General features: G+C 39.3%; 1 long non-coding RNA gene across 1 annotated transcript; it reads right to left on the bottom strand.

The window, feature by feature from the left end:
* Window positions 1–1835: 1835 nt before the first annotated feature.
* On the bottom strand, window positions 1836–24881 carry LOC126512645 (uncharacterized). The gene is made up of 4 exons (XR_007595112.1): window positions 24687–24881; window positions 11065–11207; window positions 3121–3160; window positions 1836–2332 (listed from the first exon to the last, which is right to left on the bottom strand). It is a non-coding gene; the product is annotated as an uncharacterized lncRNA (long non-coding RNA).
* Between the last annotated feature and the right edge of the window lie 217 nt (window positions 24882–25098).

The following is a 25098-nucleotide window of genomic DNA, read 5'->3' as shown; positions in this document are numbered from 1 at the left end:
TTAAAGTGATACTCTTTGTTGTGTGCCTCTGTCTCTTCAAAGACACATGCCATCAAGTTATGTCTCCTTCCATTGTATAGATGAGACAGAGAAGCAGGTGGCAGGAAGGTATAGGAGGCAGAATTCAGTCCCATGCTTCTAGATACTGTCCTTGTACTCTTTTCAGAGATACAGCTCAGGTGAGGCAGAGTTCTTACTTCAACTCAGAAGAGAATGTCAAGGCAGGTTGGTATGAATCAATGTTGGCACTTAAAGGTATTTTTCAAACATACTTGAGCATGAGCATTAATGGAAAGAAATCCCAGGAATGGATCAGACAGAATGGAATGTGGATGTGGACTTCCCTCGGGAGAACTGCTTGTCAGCATCTTAGAAACTGTCATGTATCCAATCCTGGAGGATTTTGAATGTGTACTGTACAAAGAGTGTGTAAAGAATTTTTCCCTTGCCCTTCCTTCTTTTCCACTTCCCCTTTTCAGTTCGGTGGTATCATAGGGCAGCACAACCAACAGTCCTGGACAAGGACTTTGTGTAAAGTTATAAGGCAAGACCATATGTACAAAGGTTGCACACGGGGATTGAAACATGAGAGATAAGCCTACAAGGCATCAACCCTACACAAAAAAACTACGGGCAACTGAGGAAAGCTGGAACAGGAGAGGTGGCCTTCTCCAAGAAGACCACACCAGTGCCAAATGGTCAGCCCTGAAAATATATCTACAGGTAGTATTATATGGGCTGAACAGGCTATAATTATGAATATATACATATCCATGTAAATATATTTATATTCCTATATACATACACACAGAGACATACACATATTCCACATACAGATGTAAATATAAGCATGTGATAACAATTAGTGAAAAAAGAGATCATAAATTTAAAGGAGAGCTCAGGGAATATTGTGGGAGGGTTTGGAGGGAAGAACAGGAAGGGAGAAATGCAATAAAATTGTGATCTCAAAATGAAAAAAAAATGTACTTTACTGTAAGTAGTTTATTGTTGTTGTTGTTTTTAAGATTCCTAAAAACTTCAGGACTATAGCTGGGAAAGAAGAAAGGGCATACCTGGGCATATCTACATAAGCTTTAAACATGACTATTTTAATATTTGTTCAGAATATTTCTCCAAAAAAGGAATGAGGGTTGTAGGTAAACAAGCTTCACATAAATGCTATTGGTTGTGCTGAATTTTAACTTTTCAATGCAGAGAGCTGTCAACCAAGCTTCAGAGTGAAGGGCTCTCTTCCCTCCTCATGCCCTCTTCCTGTCTCCTGTGTTCCTCTCTCACACAGACCCACACTGCTCACACAGGCAGATTGTAGGCTGTTTATTTCCCAGGCCCCTGACTCAGCCCTCTCTCTCTCTCTCAGATCTTTAAATACAGAAAATATGCTCTGAAAAGAAAATGATTTGGTGACCCATGAGATGTGTAAAGATAATAATTACATGTTGTTTAAGATTCCACAATGCCACTGTATACAGAAAGAGGAAAAACAAAAGCATCAATATCATGGAAAAGTCAGAATCTAGTAGAGAGAGAAAGATTAACTAAAATGGATGATTTATGTTGGTTGACATTCTAAAGAAAACAAAATTCAGCCTTAAATTGAAGACCAGTTAAATTTGCTAAAAAGACAAAAAGAAGAGAGTAATGTGGTTTGGAAGTTGTCTTTGTTCTGATGGAGGTGGGATCTACAGAAGTGGTTAGTGTGGTTCCCACCATCCCTTAAAGGCAGTACATTTAGCTTTATGCCTTAGTTAGGTTTTCTATTGCTATGATAAAAAACTGACCAGAGCTACTCGGGGAGGAAAGTTTTTATTTGGCTTACAGGTTATAGTCCATAATAAGAGGAAACCAGGGCAATAACCTGGAGACAGGAAATGAAGCACAGACCATAAAGGAATATTGCTTCCTGGCCTCCTCCTCACGGCTCATGGCTTACTCAGGTTGCATTTATATACCACCCAAAACCAGTAGACTGGGCCTTCCCACATCAGTAATCAACGAAGAAAATGCTGCATGGATTTGCCTACAAGCATTCTGATGGAGGAATTTTCTCAACTGAGGTTCCTTTTCCCCGAAAACCCTGGCTTGAGTCAGGTTGACAAAAACAAAATGTTAACCAGAACAATTTAGAGAATAATGCTAGAAGGGAAGGAGGAGAGGCTTCAACAGAACAGTCACGTGCCACTTGAAGAGAACATGTTGGTCCTCCTGCAAGAGAAGCCTTCTCAAATATCTTCACAAACTCATCTTGCTGCCCCTGCTCTCTGCTTCTTCAACTGTTCTTCACAGCTTTCCAAAATTAAGCCAGTTGTGTGTCCTGCAAGACTCAGTCAAAAGCACGGACATTTAGAATTTTGTGTTGAGTTTTTCCTTATCAGCTAAATTTTTTTTTTTAATATAATAAGTCAGTGCTCTGCACCTGAGCATCAGTCAGCCTGAGCAACTGCAGTTCTGGCTTAAAGAGAGCCGGCAATAATACACTTCTGACATGATTTCTGTTTATTCTTCCTCCTCCCCCTCCTTTTGATTAAGCACTTTTTGAATTTTTCCAAAGAGCTTCATGAATCATTCTATGGCTGCTTAATATTACTAGTAATGGGATTTGTTCTATTGAAACGGCTTTATTATCACGCCAGCTGCCAGCCTTGCTTCTCCAAACAGGCTTCTGGAAACGTTAAGACTCTCACAAATGCCTTTCTTGCAAGAGAACTTCTGTCTAAAACAGGAAAATGTACAAATATTAGCAAGGTTCCCACTCGGGTTAATGTAAATAGGCAACTGATATATCCCTAGCACCTATAGCAACATCCCTTGGGATCATTTGTGGATTTCCTTCAGTCTTTGGTGTCCCCGAACATCCTTACTTCCTTGTCCTACTCTCTGCCATTCTTCCAGTGGTCTTGCAGCCTCCCAACGACTCATCCATGCCTGTGCTCATTCCCTGTAGTCAGAAATAATTCTTCCCTCTTTTGTGCACATGGGTTGCATCCACAGATTTTTTTTTCCTCAAAAACCATCTAAGCTCCTTGAAGCTGAGATTACATCCATGTCACAATTACATGAGAACTTAGGAGCTATCTTTGCCAAGAAGCAATGAGTTCATACCTGTGTCCATCCTTCGTCCATGAGATTCTGACCTGCTTGCCTTTGTAAAAAAAAAATGGATATGTTTAGCAGGAATATGAGAGACTGGATCTTGAAACTGACCTCCAAAGACAAGATTTAAAAAAAAAGGCTTGTACTGATCTCTCAACAGAATGTTTTGAATGGATATCCTACACCCCTGAGAGTTAATTCTTTTCTCTTTCAAAATGGTGGCTCTTTAAGACTCCATTTTCCTAAGCCTGAAATAAACAGACATAACCTGGGGTCCCCCTGCCCTGGAAAAGGAGCAATTAGCAAATTTCACAGTTAAATGTGCCTATACTGTGGCACATGGTGCTCTTTAGGTTGAAAGATGACCATAAGCATCATGGGAAGGAAAGAAAGTCCCCTTCCATTTGACCACACTATAAAGAAACCCATTTTCCCTTAACAATTTTTATTTTCTAATTTCTTTTCTAAAATACAAAACATGGTGACTGGGGAGATGGCTTATTTATAAGATTACTTATGTAAATGTGAAAACCTGAGTTCAGTTCCCCAGCATTCATGTATAAATCTGGCATGGCCAATCACAACCCTGTTACCCAGCATGTACGCGGCGAAGACAGGAGGATTGCTGGGCTTGTTGGCTGCCAGCCTAGCTCTAGGCTAAATGAGAAACTCTGACTCAGTAAATGAGGCAAAGAGTAATAAAGGAAGACACCAGATGCCCTCCTTTGGCCTTCACAAGTGAATGCACATATATACCTCACACACATACACAGAGGGAGGTAGGGGAGAGAGAGATTAATTTAGGGGTAGATTTAATAAGTCTAAATGCTGAATTACAGCATTCTGTTTCTCAATGCATACTTAGAGCAATGCCATCACTCAGCGTCTCTATGTAGTTCCCAACATGCAATAGGACATCTAGAGTAATATTGTCCTAAACATCATGAACCGAAACAAGCTGGAGAAGGAAAGAGTTTATTTGACTCATAGCTTACAGTCTGTCATCAAAGAAAGCCAAGCAAGAACTCAAGCAGAGATCACAGGGAAACACCATTCACTGGCTTGCTCAGCTGCCTTTCTCAGACATCCCAAGCCTTCCGACCTAGAGACCATTCACCCACAGTGGGCAGTGCCTTCTTATATCAGTTAGCAAATAAGAAGCTGTACCACAGACATTCTTAAAGGCAAAGAAAATGAAGGCACCTCCTCAATTGAGGTCCCCTTTTCCCAAATGACACTAGTTTGTATCAAGTTAACCAATACATAAATAAATAAATAAATAACCAGCACCGCAAACCAAAGAAAATCAATGGTTCAGGGATATTACTGAGCCCATCTAGTAAGTACCGGGAAAGAAGGTCACAAGAAGGAAATGAGCTGATTTGTAAATTGCCTGATTAAAAAAATTCTCTGGAGAAAAAAAAATCTGCCTTTCATTGGACCCCTCTGTGGATTTCTGTTTAATGAACCTATATAATATTAAAAATAACACAGGTTAGAATCATATTTCAAATACAGTGACTATTCCAATAATAACCAGCAGAATATTGAACACTTTATCTAACCAGCATATCAAATATTTCACTTTATTTCTCAAATAAATGATGTGGGATTTCCCCTCTGTATGCTTTGAATATCATTGGTGAATAAAGAAACTGTCTTGGCCTGTTGGTAGGGCAGAATATAGGAAGGCAGGAAAAACTAAACTGAATGCTGGGAGAAAGAAGGGCAAAAGCCATGTAGTCCCACCAGAGAGAGACGCTGGAACTTTAGCTGGTAAGCCACAGCCATGTGGTGATCCAGAAATTAATAAAAATGGCTTAAATTAATTTGTAAGAGTTAGCCAATAAAAAGCTAGAACTAATGGGCCAAGCAGTGATTTAATTAAGACAGATTCTGTGTGATTATTTTGGGGCTGAGCAGCCGGGAACCAACAAGCAGCCTCATTACAACAAATAAATCAGCAATTTTCAAAAAGAGGAGAAGGAGGAAAAGGAGAAGGAAGATGAGGAGGAGGAGGGAAAGGGCATAAGAAACACACAGTAATGACAAATTCAAGTTTGAACACAATCTGCTTTCCTTAAAAGTGATTTATGCCAGGCAACAAATTCCTTAGCAAGCAAATCTCTCTCTCTCTCTCTCTCTCTCTCTCTCTCTCTCTCTCTCTCTCTCTCTCTCTCTCCTTCTTTCTCCCTCTCTCTCTTCCTCTCTCTTTCCCTCTCTCCCTTTCTGTCTCTCTTTCTGTATGTGAGTATGTGATTTCATAAATAAATTTCATTTAAAATCCTTAATAACTGAGCATTTGTGTCTGTTGTGCAGATCTGAGTTTTCCTATGTGAGCTAGCCTCTTACAACACATTCTCACTTCCACTTCATTTTCAGCCCTTTTAGGAAAGAAGAGAAATGATTGCTCTTTGTGGATAATCATTTGCCTAGCTGAGTATAGCACAGGACTAGGAAGATCAGACAGAAGGAATCATGGCAGGCCAGGTGGCATCCCTGTTAGAAACCTAGATTTCAAAAGAAAAGTGTGAAGAAAATGCAATACTTCTTTACCAAAACAAGAACAGAGCCCAACAACTGGTCCAGCCCAAGGCAATAGGTAGACAGACCAGCAAGACATGTGGTGTCTCTTTCTCTAAGGAACAAAAACTGGGTTATCATCTGTGCCCAGAATGTTCTTCTCTGTTCCTTGGAAGAAAGTCTTCTACTTCAAATCACTGTAGTTGTGAACAGCCTTCACCAGGCTCTTCTCATAACATTGATGTTACCAGCACTCAACCAAGCACGTATTTCTTTTCTTCTCTCCTTCATAGCTCTCCCATCCTTTCTGCTTCTTGTGTAGAATGTATCAAGAAAAAAAATCAAGCTAGGCGTGCTGTTAGATTCTTGTAATCTCAGAACTCGAGGAGCAGTAGGCATCTAAGTCCCTGGTTAGCCTGGACCCAATCGGAAGATTCTGTTCTCGTCTCAAGGTGAATGGGGTTGGAATAATTACAGTGTAAAGTCTTCCCTTGCCTGGATCCCATAGAAAGACACTGTTCTCATCTCTAGGAAGGTGGGGTTGAAATGATTTCGGGGTAGTCTTCAAAATGGAGTATCTCAGACATTTTTGCATCCATACTTTAGACTCTGCTGCTCACACTCATGCATTAAGTTTTAAGCTGACATCTTGGAGCCATTTTTCCATACCTGACTTTTATTGACCATTTTATTTTGTTTTCTATTACCTTATCCAAGCAATCTACCAAGGGATGTTCACAGTCACCGAAATCACAGATCACATGGCCTTCTTCAGCACCAATCTGAAACCCTTATGATAAGATGATACATTCCTTGTTCCTTTCATGACTTGACATTTTAGCCACAGCCTTCACTCAGTAAAGCATCATCTGTGTGTAAACGCAGCTAGGAAGCTGCGGCTCGAGAGCCCTGAATAAACATCTTCTTTCTTTGTTCTGAACCCAAAATAAAATTGATTCAGGAGGTGCACAAAGGCCCAGGTGCCCATGTGCTTAAACATAATCCCAGCCTTGGATTCCCTACAGCTTCCTCCCTGCTGTTTCTAGCAATAGAAATTAAAGGGGAAAAAATAAAAATAAAAGTAAATGGACAAAAAGAAATCATAGAATGCCTTACTACCAGAGGGAATAATAAAATGGGAGAAAAGGGAGGATTTGGATATGGTAGAAAAACCTCAAAATGAAGTTCAGCGGGTTTTGTTTTGCTTTGCCTTGCCTTATTTTATCACGAATCCTCTAATACTCATTGTATTGGGTGTCATCTTTCTTGCTATTTTTTTAACACTCTCACTATGTAAAACTTAGCAGACTAAAATATCCATATTGGATTCTTCTGTTTGAATTAATATGACTTACCAATATCCAAAAATAATTTCATAAGCTATGACTTGTTTATAAGATGATAGGACTAGCAGAAGAGGAAATGGATAAACAGTCTAAGGCCTCCTTTGTGTCCCTGCCTCTGGAACAGTCCTGTCATCCTCCCCTTCCTCAGCTGGATTTGAGTGCGGTTGCCTATTGTCTAATCCAGAGAATGAAGAGGAACAAAGAGAGCAGCACCAGGTAAGGAAACCACTAACCCCGCTCCCCCAAAGCCTTCTAGGGGGTTGAAAAACACTCTCGAGGATTCATTCCACCTTTCCTTTAGATGATATCTATCCTACCCAGGCCTACTCCAGTTCTTCCTCTAGAATTAGGTGAGTCACCACTATCCTGAGCCAGAGCAGGCCTGAGTGAAGGTCTGCCCCCAGTGCAATCAGCAGACCTGACACCTAGGATGGCTGGTATGATCAATCATCTGGATCCATCTGGTACTTGGAACATGGATAAAGAGAAACAAAAGAACAAGAACAAAGTCCAGGAGCTTGGGAATGGCTCAGTGGTTAAGAGCACTTGCTGCTCTTCCCACAGACCTGCATTCCGTTCCTGGCACCCGTATTAGGCTGCTTATAATTGTGGATAACTCTAGCACAGAGTGATGTGTTGCTTTTTTTTCTGGCCTCCATGGGCACCCACATATAAATGAGCACACACATACAATCAATCAATCAATAAATAAATAAATAAACAAACAAACATCTTAATCTGAATTAGAAAGCATGAAATGCCCCCATATAATATTTTTATAGATAATGATGGATGATGAAAAGGTCCTCTAGTTGTGTTGTAATATCTAGCATGAATTTTCAACGTAGGATCATTGTACTACATGGTTACAAGTTATTAGCTGCTGATTTAAGTGGTAAGGTGTTTGCATAGCTGGCTAGGGAATAGAAGTGTATTATTCCTCAAAGGGACTTGAGCTGGTATTTTTAAAAAGTTAGTGACAATGGAGTGTTTCAGTAGGAATGAGTTAAGTCCTGGAAACTCCTGAGAATATCTGTCTGTCAAATGTTTAGTGAAGACTCTGAGTCACAAGCATAAACAACTCCATGATCCAGCACAGAAGAGTTCAGTTCCAGTTGCTTAGGAGGCTGAGGCAGGGGAATTATTGGAGAATGGCAGGAACACTTTTCAGTCATCTCCATCCCTTACAGCATCCCCCACACAATCAATTGCCAATTAGTCTTATATCTAATATAATATTTCCAAAAGTCATTTGATTTTCCCAATATCTACTGCCAATTACTGTCTTAGGCAGCCAACCACAAGGCACATTTACCTGACGAAATGCTCAAATTTCAGGCAAGTGATATTCTACCACTGAACGACATTTCAACCCCTTTCTGCAGTACTTTTATTAATGTCTTCCTGATTCCAACTGGCAATTGGTTATTTACTTACACGTCTCTCCCACTGATCTCTCAGACCTTAAAGGAATCATGTAATTTGTTAACTACTTGACCCCTGCTCTACAGCATCATGGGCATGCATGAATGAATGGCAAGTTTGGTGGTACAATATTTAAGAGCATACATTCTACCACAATGTCTGTGCCTGGTTCTTTTCTCTGATAACAATGTTGTGACCTCCATCAAGCTGTTTACTTTGTTATGCATTGGTTTTACAATCTAGATTCAGATCCATATGAAAAGAAGAAATAACATATAGGCTGATGGGGATTAAAGGAGATAATGGATATAACACATCATATTATCTAATGCATGGAGCAATTAGTGGTACTATATGTTAAACATATGCATATTCTCAGTGTTCCTGAAAGCTGGGTATCTGTCAAGTCACATCTCACATCCTAAATGTTTTGACTCACTGTGGCAAGTGACATTTCCTTGAAATTCTGTGATGGAAAAAGGCTTAAGTAATGAGTCATTTTGTAGGGTATGTGTGTGCCATTACCATACTTGACATTCATGCTTTTCCTTCTCTTTGTCCAGCCATATCATTTCTACTGTAGTCTTTCCCAAGTGTTAGTTCTACTATTAAACTTTGCTTTGGCAGGAATTTTCCTTTCTTTATACTGATGACCCTGGTAATCATTCTCTGTCTTCTATGTTCTCATGTATGTGCTGCCTTACTTTTTAGTGTGATGTGTGTGTGCACATATTCCATGATTTGTGAACACACAGACCTTCTCTTATATTCTTATATTCACAACCAGCCTAAAAAAATTCAAACAGAGAATCATTAACAAAAAAGAAGAGAGATGAAACATCAACTTCTTAGTGAGCAAGAGGAAGCTTTGATAGACTGCTTTGAGAATCTACAAAGAAGAAAAGCAAAAAGATTAAAATAGAGAAGGAAAACGTACATACATGTGCATAAACATTATTAGGTCTTCTTCCCCACACATGTCTACACAGAACTGGCCATTGCCAATGCCTCTTTTTCTTACAATAAGGAAGAAAAACATTTTAAGCAAGAGTCAGTATCTGAGACAAGACTGTAAGACAAGAGCCATCAGGGCGATTCCAAACTTGTGTTTCTCCAATGCTGTGGTTAAAAGATGATTGCTTAGCGATATGTGTACAAAATGAAGTTTGATAGTATCTATTAAAGAAACCTAATATCTAATCAGTGCCCTAGGTATGAGTGGTAGCCTAGTTACTGGAACTGGTGTTAATGTGACCGCTCTATTCCTGGTCTTCACGGGAAAGTCTGGGATCTGGTAGCCCCTTTAACAAAAGAGCTTAAGAAAAGTGTGTTAGGAAAATGTTCCCTTCTCACCAAATGCATTCTAAGCTTTGTAATACATCTTCTCCATGAAATATGTATATGAAATGTCTAATACCACAGAGACCTTGAAAGCTCCATCAATTGCTTGTTCTAACTCAAGTTTCCCGGAGAATACATTTGATTGATTCTGTTAATTCAATATTTGTACCAATTCAAGAATATTATCACCTTGGTACTTGAATAAATCAACTTGGATAACAGAGTAGTCACAGAGGCAGGAAATATGTTCACACTGAGAGGGGGAACTGCTTCCCAATGTGCAACGGTTTCTGTACAAATCAAACTGACAGGAAGCTGACCTATATGTTTCAAGTCTGTCATTGTCAAGGCATGAGCCAGAAGATTCTGTGGAACTTCTAAAGAGCTCCCACACAAAGCCATGAAATAAGTGGGGGGGGGGGCTCCCAAAATAAAGTCTTCATGACAAGAGTCTCACATCAGATGAAGTGATTCCAGGGATGTCTCTTGTACATACCCAAGAGTATGAAAGTGTATCTGTGTTCTGAAGTGGCTTATGAATAATCTTCAGAAGCCATTGTGGTAAAAGTCTGGCTTGCTAGGTGGCACTGCTGGGAGGCAGTAGAAACTTTGTGAGGTAAAATCTCTTTGGTGGGGGTACTCTCTGGCCCTGGAGCAGCAAGTCCATGCAATCAGGTCAGGTGGGCAATGGAGGGCAATTGTAACAGCCTGCAATGCTGGGAGTCTCAGGGGTCTCCCGAGCCAACAACTCATAAGTAAGAATTCCACAGATAATAACTGGGGTGATCCTTTAATAACTTTGGCTCCTGGGAAGGGCATTAGCTACCCTATGGGGTGTCGCTATCGAATATTTTAATTACATTTTTAATACACTTGGAAAACAATAGGTTTCCATAGGGTTTTTCCATACAACCTTAGTCTTTGGGAAGCCATCTCCACAATCTCTACCTTCCCTGTACTCCAACCTCTATCCCCACGTAAGTTTTCACTGGGGAACCCTCAGTGTTCCTCCCAACTGTTTTTATATCTCATGTCTTCTGTCACCTCCTTTCCGTTAAGGTCTCTCCCAACCAACCACCTTTGTATCCTTTCTAGCTTCTAATGGCCCCTTCTAGTTCCCATCTCACTGCAGGCATTCCAAGTTAAACACAGAAGTCTAAGAATTCAATGTTAGTATCCCCAAATAAGAAGAAAATGTGGCAATCGTCTGTCGGGGGCCTCGTTACCTTCCTCGGTATCCTTTTTATTCTGTCTCGTTCATTTTCCTACAAATTTTATAACTTCATTTTCTTTTACCCTGAATAAAATTATATCGTACCTATTTATGTTCATCATCTGTTCCTCACTTGATGGCCCGCTGGTCTTGTTCTGTGTCTTTACTATTGTGAACACAGCTGCAGGGAAGGTGGATCTGCAGGCGTGCTCTTATCGCTGCCGTAGAATGTAGTCCTTGGTCTGTGCCTAGGAATTGAGTGGGCGAGTCATAATGGTGATCTTTTTCTGATGTCTGAGAAACCTCCATGCTGATTTCCACAGTGGCTGTGCCACTGTGTATCCCATCCAACAGAGACTAAAGGTTCCCCTTTTGCCCACATCTTTACCCACAATTGTAGTTTGTTTTTGATTGTAGCCTCTGTGACTTAGATGGGATGGAATCTCAACATAGTTTGAACTTGCATTTCTATGATGGCTAAGGGCATTGAATAACTTGTAAAACAAATACTTCCTAAGCAATTGTAAGTTAGGTTTTTCTTTGAAAACTCTTTTGTTCAGCTTCACGTATCATTTTCAATTGGGTTGCTTGTTTTATTTTTTAAATAATTTTAGATTTGTTTATTTTATTTCTTTATGGTTGTGAGTGTTTTGCCTATTTGTACATCTGTATATCAAGTGTGTGCAGTGACAGAAGAGGCCAGAAAAGGGTTCAATCCCTGGAATTGGAGCTACAGAGAGGTGTGACCCACTCTGAGTGCTGGGAATCAAACCTGGGTCCTCTGCAATAGCAGCCAGCACTCTTAATCACTGAGCCATCTCACCAGCCCTGGGTTGTTTGTTTCCTTGATTTCAGTGGGATATTTTTGTATATTAAAAAATATTCTAGACATTAATCCTGTGTCAGATATTCAGTTTGCAAAGAGTTTCTTTCATTCTGGAAGCTCTCACTTGGCAGTTTCCTTTGCTACAATTTGTTTTTTTTAACTTTCGTGATCCTGTTTTCCAATGGGATCCTTAAATGCCCAACATCCTGTTCCTATTCTTATGTAATATATCCTTACCTATTTCTATATCTTGACAGGTACTCCTGAACTTTTCACGAAGCAGCTTCTGAGTTCCAGTTCCTATGCTGTTAATTAAGGTCCTGATGCTTTGGGTCATTTTTTTCATGCAGAGGAAAAGATGCAGATCTAGTCCATTTTTCCGCTGCACCAAGACGAAGAGATGTGGATCTAGTTTTTACTTAATTGGTTAATTTTCCCTGCAGAATTTATTTTCCCCTTCCTCCCTCCTCTCCTTCCAGTCCCTCCTCCCAACCTCCTTTCTTCCCTCCCCTTATTTCTTACTCCTCCTTCCTCTTCATAAAAGGGCAGGCCTTCCATGTAAACCAGTCAGCCATAGCATATGAAATTGCAGTAAAACTGGGCACCTCTTCTCCTATTGAGGCTGGACAAGGTGGGAGAAGAGGGTTCCAAAGGCAGATAATAGAGCCAGAGCCAGCCCTTGTTTCTATTGTTAGGAGTCCTAAAAGAAGACCAAGGTACACAACCACATAACTGTAATATACATGTAGAGTGCCTAGGTCAGACCCACACAAGATCTGTGGTTGTTGGTTTAGTCTTTGAGCCCCTATGAGTTTAGGTTAGTTGATTCTGTGGGTTTTCTCCTAGGCCCCTCTGGCTCTCACAATCCTTCCTCCCCCTCTTCCACATGACTCTCAGAGCTATGTCTAAGGTTTGACTGAAAGTCTCTGCTCTGTTTCCATCAGTTGCTGGGTGAAGCATCTATGATGACAATTGGGCTAGGCAGCCATCTATGAGTTTAGCAGAATATCATAGGAAAAATTTCATTGACTTGCCTGGTTACAGGAAAGGGCTGATTCAGTCTCCTTGTCCCACATTGTTAAGAGTGTTAGCTAGGGTTACCCTCATTAAATTAACCTACATTATTTAATTAATTTAATTAATTAATTAAACAGGATTGGTTTTGTTTTGGTTTGCTTTTTTGGTATCTAGTTTCTCGAGTTCTTCATGCATGTCAGATGTGGTGTTGGTGAAGATCTTTTCCCATTCTGTAAGTTGCTGTTTTGCCCTATCGACAGTATCCTTTGCTTTACAGATGTCTTCAGTTTCATGAGATCCCATTTATTAATTGTTGATCTTATTGCCTGTGTGTTTGATGTTCTGTTCACAAAGTTGACACCTGTGTCAGTGTGTTGAAGACTATTCCCCACTTTCTCTTCTATCAGGTTTAGTGTATCGATCCACTTGGACTTCAGTTTTATGCAGGGTGATAAATAAGGACCTATTGTATTGTACTACATTCTGACATCTAGTTAGACCAGCACCATGTGTTATTATTTTGAATCTTTTAATGCTTTCTTTTAGTTAATTTGGCTATGGTTTTGTCAATTTTGTTTTTCTTTTCAAGCAATAAATACTTCATTTATTTATTGTAGCATGTTAATCATTTCTTTTTCATTGACTTATGGTCTCTTCTTAATTATTCCTTCATGTATTCTCCTTTTGATTTAGTTTTTTTGTTGTTGTTGTTGTTCTTTTCTAAATGCCTTTATGTATGCCAGCTAGCTTTTTATTTGAGTTATGTTTTTTAATGTAGGCTCTTACAACTATATATTTTTTCTTAGTACTGCTTTTATAACATCCCAAATAATTTGGTATATTGTGTTTTCAGTTTTATTCAGTTATGGAAATTTTTTCTATTTCTTCAATAGCTTATTCATCAGTCAATAGTGTGTTTTTTAATCTTCATGAGTTTGTGTGTTTTCTGTAGCTTCCATTGGTATTGGTATCCAGATTTATTCCATTGCCATCCAATAAAACAGAAGGTGTTACTTAAACTTCCCCAAACTTGTTATGACTTTTTTTTGGTGTACTAATGTGAGATCAATATTGGAGAAAGTTCCATAGGCTGCTGAGAAGAATGTGTATTTTTAGCATCTGAGTGGAACGTTCCACAGATGTCTGTTAGGTCCATTTCATTTATCATGCCATTTATTCAATCCAGTGTTTCTCTATTTTTATCCCAGTGACTTCTTTATCAGTCAGTCAAGCATTGAACTTCACCACTATTACTATGTTTGGATTAACCTGTGTGTGTCTTTATATGTAGGAGCATTTGTTTGGCAAAACTGAGCACAGCTGTGTTTGATATACTTATGTTTAGAATTACAATGTCATTTTGATGGATTGTTTCTTTGATCACATGAAATGAACGTACCTATCTCTTCTGTCTAGCCTTGGCTTGAAGTCTATTTTTTCAGATATTAAAACAGTGATGAAAAATTATTTCCTGCTTCCATTTGCTTGGAATGGGATTAAGACCATTATATCCAGAGTTATTAATGAACAGTGTATATTAATTACTGTCATTTAAAACAGATTGTAGTCTGTTTTTGTTTCACAGCCCTCTTTTGCTAAACATAACATTAGTATTGTTTAATCCCCCCGTAGTCTGTTAGATGTATTTATCTCCTTTTTATGATGCTTTCGCAGTTGTTACCTTTTAAAATTTGAAACAAATTTTTGCAAGTCCTTTCTGACTTTTAACCTTCGGGAACCTGAATAGGACCAATTGAATGGGGGTGGGAGTTGTAAGGTTTGGTCAATCTGGGAGGCCACTGGCAGTGGGACCAGGATATATTCTTAGTGCTTGAACTGGCATCTTGGAGCACATTCTCTTTGGAGGGATGCTTTACTCAGTCTAGATATAGGGGGGAGGGCTTCATTGACTCCTCATGGGAAGCCTTACCCTTTCTGAGGGGTGGATAGGGAGTGGGGGAAGGTCGGGCAGGAAGAGGGGAGAGAGTGGGAATGGGGATAACTATGTAAAATGAGAAAAGATTGTACTAAAAATTATTAATTAAAAAAACACAGCTGTTACTCGGATAAGCTTGCTTTTGTATGTGACTGGTCATCCCTTCTTTTAGCTCAATACTCTTTTTCTCTTTTTAGACTGTATGTTAAAATTATGTGACTTAATTATGATTGACTTGGTGAGTCTCTTTTTTGTTTTTGTCCTTTTGGTGTCCTCTGTGTCTTTTGAATTTGCATAGGCAATTCTTTTCCTAGCTTTGAGACATTTGTTTTTATGATTTAATTGATAATATTTTCTGTTTGGGCATGAAATCCTTCTGCTTTTATATCTATAATGTGCTTTGTCTTTCAGAGTGTCCCAAATATTTTGTATGTTCCATTTGCACACTTTTTAAATACATCATTGGTCTAAACTAAATGATTCAAGTCTTCTGCCTTGTCTTCATGTCCTGATAGTGCATCCTTCATATTCATTCTATTGGTGAATCCTCCATTCTATTGCTGAGTATTTCTCCTTGAATGTTTTTTTAAAGTATTGTTTTTTTTTCATTTCCATCATTGTTACACTGGGCTTTAGTCACTATTTCTATTTATTGAATTCTATTTTCACACCCACAATTAACTTTCTTATTTAATTCAGCAATGCAGAAGTATTTCCTTTTCACCACAACCTCTCCAGCATAAGTTGTCATCAGTGTTTTTGATCTTGGCCATTCTTACAGGTGTAAGATGGAATCTCAGAGTTGTTTCGATTTGCATTTCTCTGATGACTAAAGATGTTGAACATTTCCTTAAGTGTCTTTCAGCCATTTTAGATTTTTCTGTTGAGAGTTCTCTGTTTAGGTCTGTACTCCATTTTTTTATTGGATTATTGGTTCTTTTGATGGCTAATTTCTTGAGTCCTTTGTATGACTTCAAACTCTACTACAGAGCTACAGTACTGAAAACAGCCTGGTATTGGCATAAGGACAGACAGGAGGACCAATGGAACAGAAGACCCGGATATCAATCCACACACTTTCGAACACCTGATTTTTGAAAAAGAAGCAAAAAATATCAAAAAAAAAAAAGAATATTTAACAAATGGTGCTATCATAACTGGATATCAACATGTTGAAGAATGAAAATAGATCCATATCTATCACCATGCACAAAACTCGTCCAAATAGATCAAAGACCTCAGCATAAAGCCAGCCACACTGAACCTCATAGAAGAGAAAGTGGGAAGTACACTTGAACACATTGGCACAGGAGACCACTTCCTAAATAGAATCCCAGCATCACAGACACTGAGAGAAACAATTAATAAATGGGACCTCCTGATACTGAAAAGCTTCTGTAAAGCAAAGTCTACAGTCAACAAGACAAAACGATAGCCTACAATGGGAAAAGATCTTCACTAACAGCACATCAGACAGAGGTCTGATCTCCAGATTATTCTTTTTGTCTTACTTCTTTGAAACTATTAAGAAGTGGTACTTAACTTCTTTGCCTAGAGTTTCATTTAAGTAGCTCTCATTTGCTATTACTGCAGGAATGGTAGTCTTTGGAGGGGACCTTAGCTGTTCATATTACTTCTGATTTTGTGGTGAAATCCTCCCTTCACAGGCTAGATTAGTGGATACATTTATTGTTGTTGTTATGAATTCAGGTCATCTTTTTCTTGCAGTGGAGGTGACTTCAGTGTTCAGTAGAGACGCGGTTGCACTGGAGATGAAGTTTTGATTGAAAGCAGAACCTCATGTTTCCAGATACTGAATTACAGAAAACCTTTAAATAGAACACAAACTTTTTCCCAGGAAAGAGGAAAGGGTTGTAAGACGCAGAATAGTTTCAACTATCAGAGTTACCTGGTGAAGTCATTTCAGATACCATACAAATAAAGCATAGCTAAAGAGGGAATGAAAACTCCCCATCAGGTGAAGGTCCATCAGGCCCAAGTTCAGCATGCTCCCTGAACCTAGAAGGTGATCACTGAGGTCTCTCTGTTCTTCCTCAGTGCTCTCCCTCATCCTCACAGGGTGACCTGTGATGGGATCCAATGTCTAACTGCACAGGCTGACCTTTGAAGGCAGTGTGCGTTGGGAGCTGAAGGGTCATGCACTGCACTTCCTCAAAGGCTGACCTGTGGTGTTGGGGATGAAATCTTGGCAAGTGTCCTGACCTCACAGGGTGAACAACAACATGGTGCCTCGGAGGCTCACTTCCAGCTGTCTGATTAATTAATGAACATTAAGCGAACTAGTTTACTATAAAAAATGTATTTCTTTGTGTAATACTAAATTTTGCTTGCTGTTCTACCAGAATTTATGTATACATTTTAGATAGATAAAATTGACCTTTTATTTTATTTTATGTCATGTTAGATGCTGGTTAACTGCCTTAAACAGCATGTTTTCCTCATCTAATCAGTTGCAGTAGATATAAACTATTTCTATATTGTGGAAGACATGCAAAGTACTATAGTTTTCCTTACCTTTAACATCTATATAATTTTTGAATGAAGCTGATCTTCCTGTTTCCTTCTGCAAAGTTTTTTTCACAGTAAATTAAAATTTTAGCTGCAAAGCAGTCCACATTATTCTTCTATCTAAAGTTTTAAATGTGTTATGATTTTGTGTATTGCTTTGTACAGCACCCACAATAGCTGGGAGTTTGATATAGGCACTAATGTTCTTTTGTGTCAATCTTTTATTGACTTGTGAGTATTTTTCTCATGCCATTTTGACAAATACATAGTACTATCAGTGTGATTAAGCTCTCAAAAGCAATAACCTTCGGGTTGGTTGGTAGCCCTAATAATGTTTATTTCATACTTCATTAATATCTGTTTATCTTTTTTTATGTTATTGTTTTCTTTTATACGTGTTGGGCTCAATCATTTGAGGGGTTGCTTTTTTTTGCTTTGTTTTTTGATTCTTTCTAAGCAGTATTTAGATATTATTTTTACCCTTTTCTTTCAAATACATTGGGTATTTGAGATTACACACCGTTTTCTTATCTGCTCTGTTTTTTAGGTTTATCTTCATTTATGTATACGTCTGTGTGTTTATGTGTCCATATATGCCACATTTGTATCAGTGCCCAGAAGAGGACATCACCTCCTTTAGTCCTGGAGTTTCAAGTGGCCATGAGTCACTCAACATGGATATTATTCTCAAAGGGGGGTCCTCCAGAACAGCAGTATGCAATCTCAACCAGAGAGTCTCTTTCTAGTCTCCTTCTAACTTCTTCTCTAATTTGTTTTTAAGTTTTCTTTTAAAAAGGAAACAAACTATCTTCCTTAATTTTACATACCAATCCCAATTCCCACTCTCCCCTCTCCTCCCCTTCCCTTCACCTAACCCTCTCACCTCACCCCCCAATCCAATCACTCCTCTACCCTACAAGCTTGAACAAATACATTTTCGATACTTTTAACGACTTCAGTAATCTGGATGGTTGGTTGCTGAGGTTTTTTCTTCTTTGGTACTCTGCACTTCCCATCTATGGTAGGCCTGCTTTACATGATAATAAATAAAGCCCGGTGCCCTTTGAGCTGCTAGCCATAGGCCATAACACTGAAGCAAGAGATGAGGTAATTTTAGGATTGATTCTGCTCTGTCCTGTCTTCCCCTGCCTATAGTCTATAGCTAGTCTCTTAAATTATAGCCTAATTTATCTGGAATCATTAGAATGTGCCATCTGCATGCTTCAAGCACACGTCCCACAGACTTTAAACAGCATTGCTATTGTTCTCACCTGGAAATTTGGTGAAACACTCTCATGTAGAACAGCTGGAAACACACCCTGCTTCACTTTTGACTTGCAGCTAATGAAATGGTATTGGGAGTTTGTATTTCTGTTATCTGATATGCCTGAAAACTAGTAGCTGCTGAAAGTGGCATGCATACAGAATGGTCTTGGGATTGGCACATCGCGGAAAAAGTCAAAGGCTTGTGAAGTTTAAAGTCAGGAAGTTTGAAGGTTAACCTTAAGTGAAGATCTCTTAAGAGAAAACAAATTGTTCTGAGCATTGTCTGTATGTGATACAAATACTACTTCACTTATATTGACATCCCTGTGTGTCTCGTACAATAATGACAGCTGTTTGGACATATAGGAACATCAGGTAATCCATGAACCTTCAAGTCCACAGTAAAGCTATTGGATGACAATATTGACAATTCAAATCGCAAACACTTGGCTGTGGAAGTCTGGGGGAATTCCATAGACATTGCCCTACATTTAGAATACATTATCTTTATTTGTGTCTCTCTATTCACCCCTCAGTGTGCAGTGAGTTGAAAGTTAAGGGTGTAGCATAACTTCTCCAAGGACCACACTCCTCAGTCCACCCACAGTCAACCTGGGGAATCATGAGTGAGTAACAGCAAGCTGTAGCTTTTCAGCTGAAATCTCAACGCAAACTCTGCAAAGAGTAGCAACAACTATTACGTAAAGTAACTAGAGCACTACTGTCTGGAAACAAATTGATTCCACCGCCAGGGAGACTCGGGATTCAAACAAATGGCAGACTAATTCTAGAGCATTTTTAAAGCTTGACAAGCAATTGGAAAACTCTCCCAATATAAGATGGAGACCGCAGACAGTAACTAATTATTGTAATATCCTGAAAGTTATGAATTGAAGTCTAGGTGATTCGTAAGCACGTCTCATTAAATATCATGAAGCAATTTACTTTGTATTGCTTCTTACTGACCACAATAGTTTGATTAAGTAGTCATTCGAACTCAGTGCTCCATAAACATATTTAACTTTCATACATTTTAATGTGCATGATATACTGCTCTTGCTTAATACCATTTCTTTCATCCCATTTCCAATGTCTACAAAATGATACGTTCTGCATGGCATTTTAGCTCCATTAGACAAGGCTTTCACTGACGACCAAACAAAGCCTATCTGAATTTGTGCTTGAAGCTTGAACACTGCTCTGTCACTGTGCCCATTACAGCTCAAATTCCTTCCAACAAGTGATGAGATCACTCGGGTCAGGAGTCCTGACTAACGTTTGCCTGCTCTTGAAGTTCATTGTTAGCTATGATTCCTTTCTGTTTATAAAACATTGTGACAAAGTTTCTACATAGTAACTAAAAAGTTCTGGAGGAATGTTAATAAAAGCTGCCATTTTCTCCTTCATGAATGGCTTTATGTGTATTTAAATATAAAGACAATGATTTCTTTGTACATATGCACGGACCCACATGTACAATCACCCCCCCCACACACACACACATGCCTGTGTTCACATCTTTACGTCAAAAATGAATATCCCTGGCCTTGCATACTACTGAATGCCTTTAATCCCAACACACAATGTCAAGTCAGGAGCATTATGAGTTCAAATTCAAGGCCATGTGGACTACATGGTGAAACCCTGTCTCAAAGATATTTAATTAAAAAGCAAAACAAATTTTTGGTATGGTGGCCAATCCCTGTAGTCTCAGCATGTGGGAGGCTGAGGCAGAAGGTTTATGAGTTCAAGGCTGGACAGGATTGCATGGACAAGACTGTGTAAAATTAATTAATTTGTAAAATACATAATTAATATGCCAGAGAAGGAGGAAGAGTGAGGAAGAAAGAACCCGGACCGGCGGGTACTGACACAGTGACAGGCAACGCAGGCGGCAGGGACCAGCGCAACACTGAGAGCAGATCGCCCCAGGACAATTTAATCAAAGAGGTAGGCCTTTGGTTGGCGAGGTCCCTGGCATACAGGGAACCTGGTTCTTTTCATAAGTGGTTTTTAAACATAAAGCAAAGAAAAACAGCCCACAAATCACAATCCCAGAGAACCTAGACAACAATGAGGACTCTAAGAGAGACATACATAGATCTAATCTACAGGGAAGTAGAAAAAGACAAGATCTCCTGAGTAAACTGGGAGCATGGAAACCTTGGGAGAGGGTTGAAGGGAAGGGGAGAGGTAGGAAGGGGAGCAAAGAAAAATGTATAGCTCAATAAAATCAATAAAAAGCAACACATATACAGGAAAAAAAGAAAGTATAATAATGTGCATTTGTCTGTTACATATACTTTGTGATAACCATGCTACCTCATGAATACAGTTTTGATGTGGGAGTCCCCTCTGTGTGCTGCGATTACCATTAATAAATAAAGAAACTGCTTTGGACCTATAGCAAAGCAGAACTTAGGTAGGCAGGGAAAGCTAGACTGAATTCTGGGAAAAAGAGGGTGGAGTCAGAGAGAAGCCATGGGGCTGCTGACAGATTCAGACGTGCCAAAACTTTGATGGTAAGCATAGCCACGTGGTGATACACAGATTAATAGAAATGGCTTAAATTAATATGTAAGAGTTAGCCAACAGGAAGCTAGAGCTAATGGGACAAGCAGTGATTTAATTAATACAGTTTCTGTGTGGTTATTTTGGGTCTAAGCTAGCCGGGTGTCCAAGAACCAACAAGCAGCTCACCACTCATGCAACACAGCTTCTGAATATATCTTGTTTTTCCACAATCCTGAAGTTACATAACGATCTTGTAGAGTGATTCCATCACAACAGTAACCCCATCATATCTCCTTTTCCTTGTTTATCTCTGCCTTTCACTTCCTAATTTCCAGAATTCTCACTGTACCCAAGCAAAGCTGAGGCTTCTCATAACCGGTCTATGAATTCAAACATTGCATCTCATAGCAACTCTCATAAAGGATGTGCTCTCTAACAAACACGCCAAAGGTTTGGGTGGCTACAATGACTCTGGAATCTTATCTGATTATCTTAAAATGTTCTTATACCCCTTGATTTGAAAGCCTTTTATTTTCAACTCTTGCAAAGAAATCACTGGTGCATGTACATGTTATTTAGTTCGATAATTATGATGCTATTGAAACAGTAAATAGGAGGAATGCCATGATCTCCTATAGCTTGTGTGGCAGAACCTTGACTAAAGGCAATGAAATGATGAAAAATAATGATAGATACCGGTGAAATGACAGACACACTTACAAAAACCTGGGATCAGGTGCTCTGGGATAAAATAAAGTCATAGTATCCCAGAAGCTCAGAGTGTTTATTATATCCAGCTGCACAAGGAGGTAGGTTTACCTCATCTCAGTAGGACCAGTCTCTGTACTGGAGCAGTTTCCAGAGAGTAAACATTCAGGGGGAGAGATCAATGGTGAACAGTTTTTGTAAAGACAGTTAATATTTGTATTGAGACTCGAGAAAGGCTTTGCCATTCCACTTAGCATCACACAGGGAAGGCTTTGCCATCCCCGTGGGGTTGAAGCATTGGGCTTCTTGACCTGTCTGTGCCATATTAACAATGCACATTTGCTCACAACTTCACTCATTCCCTGCAGCAGAACATAATGCTCAATGAGACTGGGTACTAATGCATAGGGGTATTGTGTGAATATTTTGTTTTCACATTGTATGCATATTTGGGATGGTTACATAAAGCAAACATTTCTCATCTGTCTTCACAAGCCCTGCCTCTAAGGGTCCAACAACTTGGGTTGAAAAGTTTTGAAATATGAAAATTCAAGAATGCTCCAGAAAGCTTGAATTTTCTCTGGTTTGAGCTCTAGTTATTTTGAATCTAGGGCGATGAAGTGGCAGTAAGATACAGCTACAGTGTTTCATGTCATGCCACAGATTTTCAGTCTCCAGGTTAAGAACTATTTGCCTCATAGCTGATCTGTCCTCTATGTAGTTAAGCCGGGTAGTATCTGTACTGAGCATTCAGAGACTTTATTTCTTGTCATTTTCCCCACAACAATACAGCAGAATATCTATTTGCATTGCATTTAAATTAGGTATTACAATGATCTAAAGATGTCTGGCTGATGTGCACAGGATCTGCATAAATACTACCCTTTTATGTAAGGGTCTTGAGCAGCCATGGATCTTAGTAAATACAAGGAGTTGGAACCATCCTCCACCAAGGATGACTTGGTCTGTCTCTGTGCTATTTTGTCCTGATTCTTTGTATTATGTTTTCCAAGTTTCCTATCATGCACACAAGTCTGGTTATTTTTCAAAGGAAGGTTATAAAAAATTACAAGTAAGAAAACAGTAGAGAGGTGAAAACCAAACACTATGTCAACCACAGTTAGAAGACCAGTCTCATCTATCCTTCAAGACCCATGCAAATCTGATATCTCCAGATTTCCCAAGAAAATGACCACCGTTCACCACCCAGCCCAAGCCCTTGAACCCTAACACCAGCCTCTCTATAGTCCTTCAACATCCAGCCTACCCTCTTAACATACACCAGGAGATCGACTTGATGTACCTAAGAGCCTTCAGTGGATTCTAAAGCCTACTAAGAACGAATGTGTTTCATTCATTTCTGCATCATGTAAGCATGATCCCTGCCCCATGATGTTTGGATGGATAATCATAAATGGTGTCAAATGATAGATATACTTATTTGTTAAAGTAAAGAGCTTATACCCAAGTATTTATCTATATTAAAACCACAAACTCTAAACCAGTAATATCCATTAAAAACGAATAATGTCAATCATATCCATGCTGTCACATCCCTGTTTAAAGGTTTGTTACGATGTGGTTACCCTTATTATGGAACCTTAATTCACTGAAAGGCTACTTGGTGGGGTGTTGTTGGTTTTTTTTTTCCTTTACAAATAGCCTTGAGACAAAATACTAAACCAAAGTAATTGATCACCTTGCCAGGCTAAGCAAACATTACATATGGCACAGCGAAGGAACACTAATTAGACCTAATTGAGAGAAATGAGCACTAAACTCAAATTATCAAGTATTTTAAGGAAGAGTCTTATGGCTTTAAATACAGAAGGAATCTTTCAGATTAACTCACTCCTGATAACACGCGGCCAAGTGCCAGTCCTACTGGGTCTGTTTAGCAAATAAGCACGATTACAGTCTATTGAACACATTATTTGTTTTTGTTCAAATTAAAGCTGTTAAAATACATGATGTTCTCCAGTTCCTGACTTCTGAAGTTACGCATGGGAAGCTTTGCAATTCTGCCTTTTCCAGGTTCCCTCGTGAGATTAAACCAGTCACTGAGGTTGTCTACACCAGGGTTCCTGTCTACATCTCGTCAGCCATATTTTTTATTCTTTAATGTTTATTTATTTGCCATTGACTGATGGATTGGGGTGTGTGTGTGTGTGTGTGTGTGTGTGTGTGTGTGTGTGTGTGCCTGTAAGTCTGCAAATGTGTAGAGGTCAGAAGACAACATAGGGAGCTGGTTTTCTCCTTCCACTGTGGGACTTCTGGGTCTTGGACTAAGGCTGGTAGTCTTGTCAATGTGTGCCTTTATTTGTTGAGCCATCTTAATGTTCATCAGCTATAAATGCTTTTATTTAACCCAAATTAGACACCACTAGCCATTCCAAACTCTTGAAAAAAAAAATAAAGCCTTTGGGCTGACTATGTTGTCCAACCTTTGGCCTCTGCCCTTTTCAATAGTGACAGACACTGTTACCAGCCCTCAATGTAGCTACTTATAGTATAGTTAGTTATCTTGCCTCCTGTAAGGAAGAATTATACAAATCTGGTCTGACAAATAAGTATAGGTGTATATTTGGTAGGGGAAGGAGCCAAGGGTTCTAGGGATGTCATGCCTTGGCCAATTCATTTAGCAAGCAACAAAGTCAGGCTACAATTTGGGGTCTATCTGACTGACCCCAAACCCCTCTTCAACCTTGAAGTTGTTCCCTCTTCCTTGAAAGGCACCAGCTTCTTCTATGTCCTTCACCTATTTAAGCCCTTCCAGAACATTCCCAGGCAAAAGCAGATACACCATCCTCTGTTCTCCCCATAACTTTAAAGACCTTCAACTACACTACAACTTGTAGACCATCTGGACAAAAATAAGTCAGAGGAAAAAAACGTTCACTCCACGATCTCTGTTCACCAGGCTGTTCTTACCTTAAATGGAATCATGAGGCGGTTGCAACTGGTCAGCTATGCTTGTCTAAAAGCAGCATGCACTGCTTAGCTGGAGACATGAAAGAAAAATTGAAATCCAAATATGCTATTACCTATTCAAGAAAGAGGATGCCCTAGCCTACAGAGCAGTTAACATCTAAGTGAATGTAAATCAGCAACTAACAGTGTCAGAACATATCAGTGGTACTGCCAGGTGGATAGTTTCCTCCCGGTGATAATGATGGTAATGACAATATACCTGGCTTTCTGCTTTGGCTAAGAACTCTATAAATAGCAGCCACTTTGCAGACCATACCTCTGCCCTTGGATAGGTGACTCCCAGGGCTCTGATTCATATGCAAAAAGAATGACTTCCTGATTTGGGGCAGCCCTTCTGCCTGCCAGCCCATTT

Source organism: Alexandromys fortis, unplaced genomic scaffold (assembly GCF_014885135.2).
Source record: "Alexandromys fortis isolate MF-2015 unplaced genomic scaffold, M_Fortis_MF-2015_v1.1 scaffold_116, whole genome shotgun sequence".
In the NCBI taxonomy this organism is placed as follows: Eukaryota; Metazoa; Chordata; class Mammalia; order Rodentia; family Cricetidae; genus Alexandromys; species Alexandromys fortis.
Note: the sequence above shows the minus strand (reverse complement) of the source record. Positions and strands in the feature narration are given on the sequence as shown.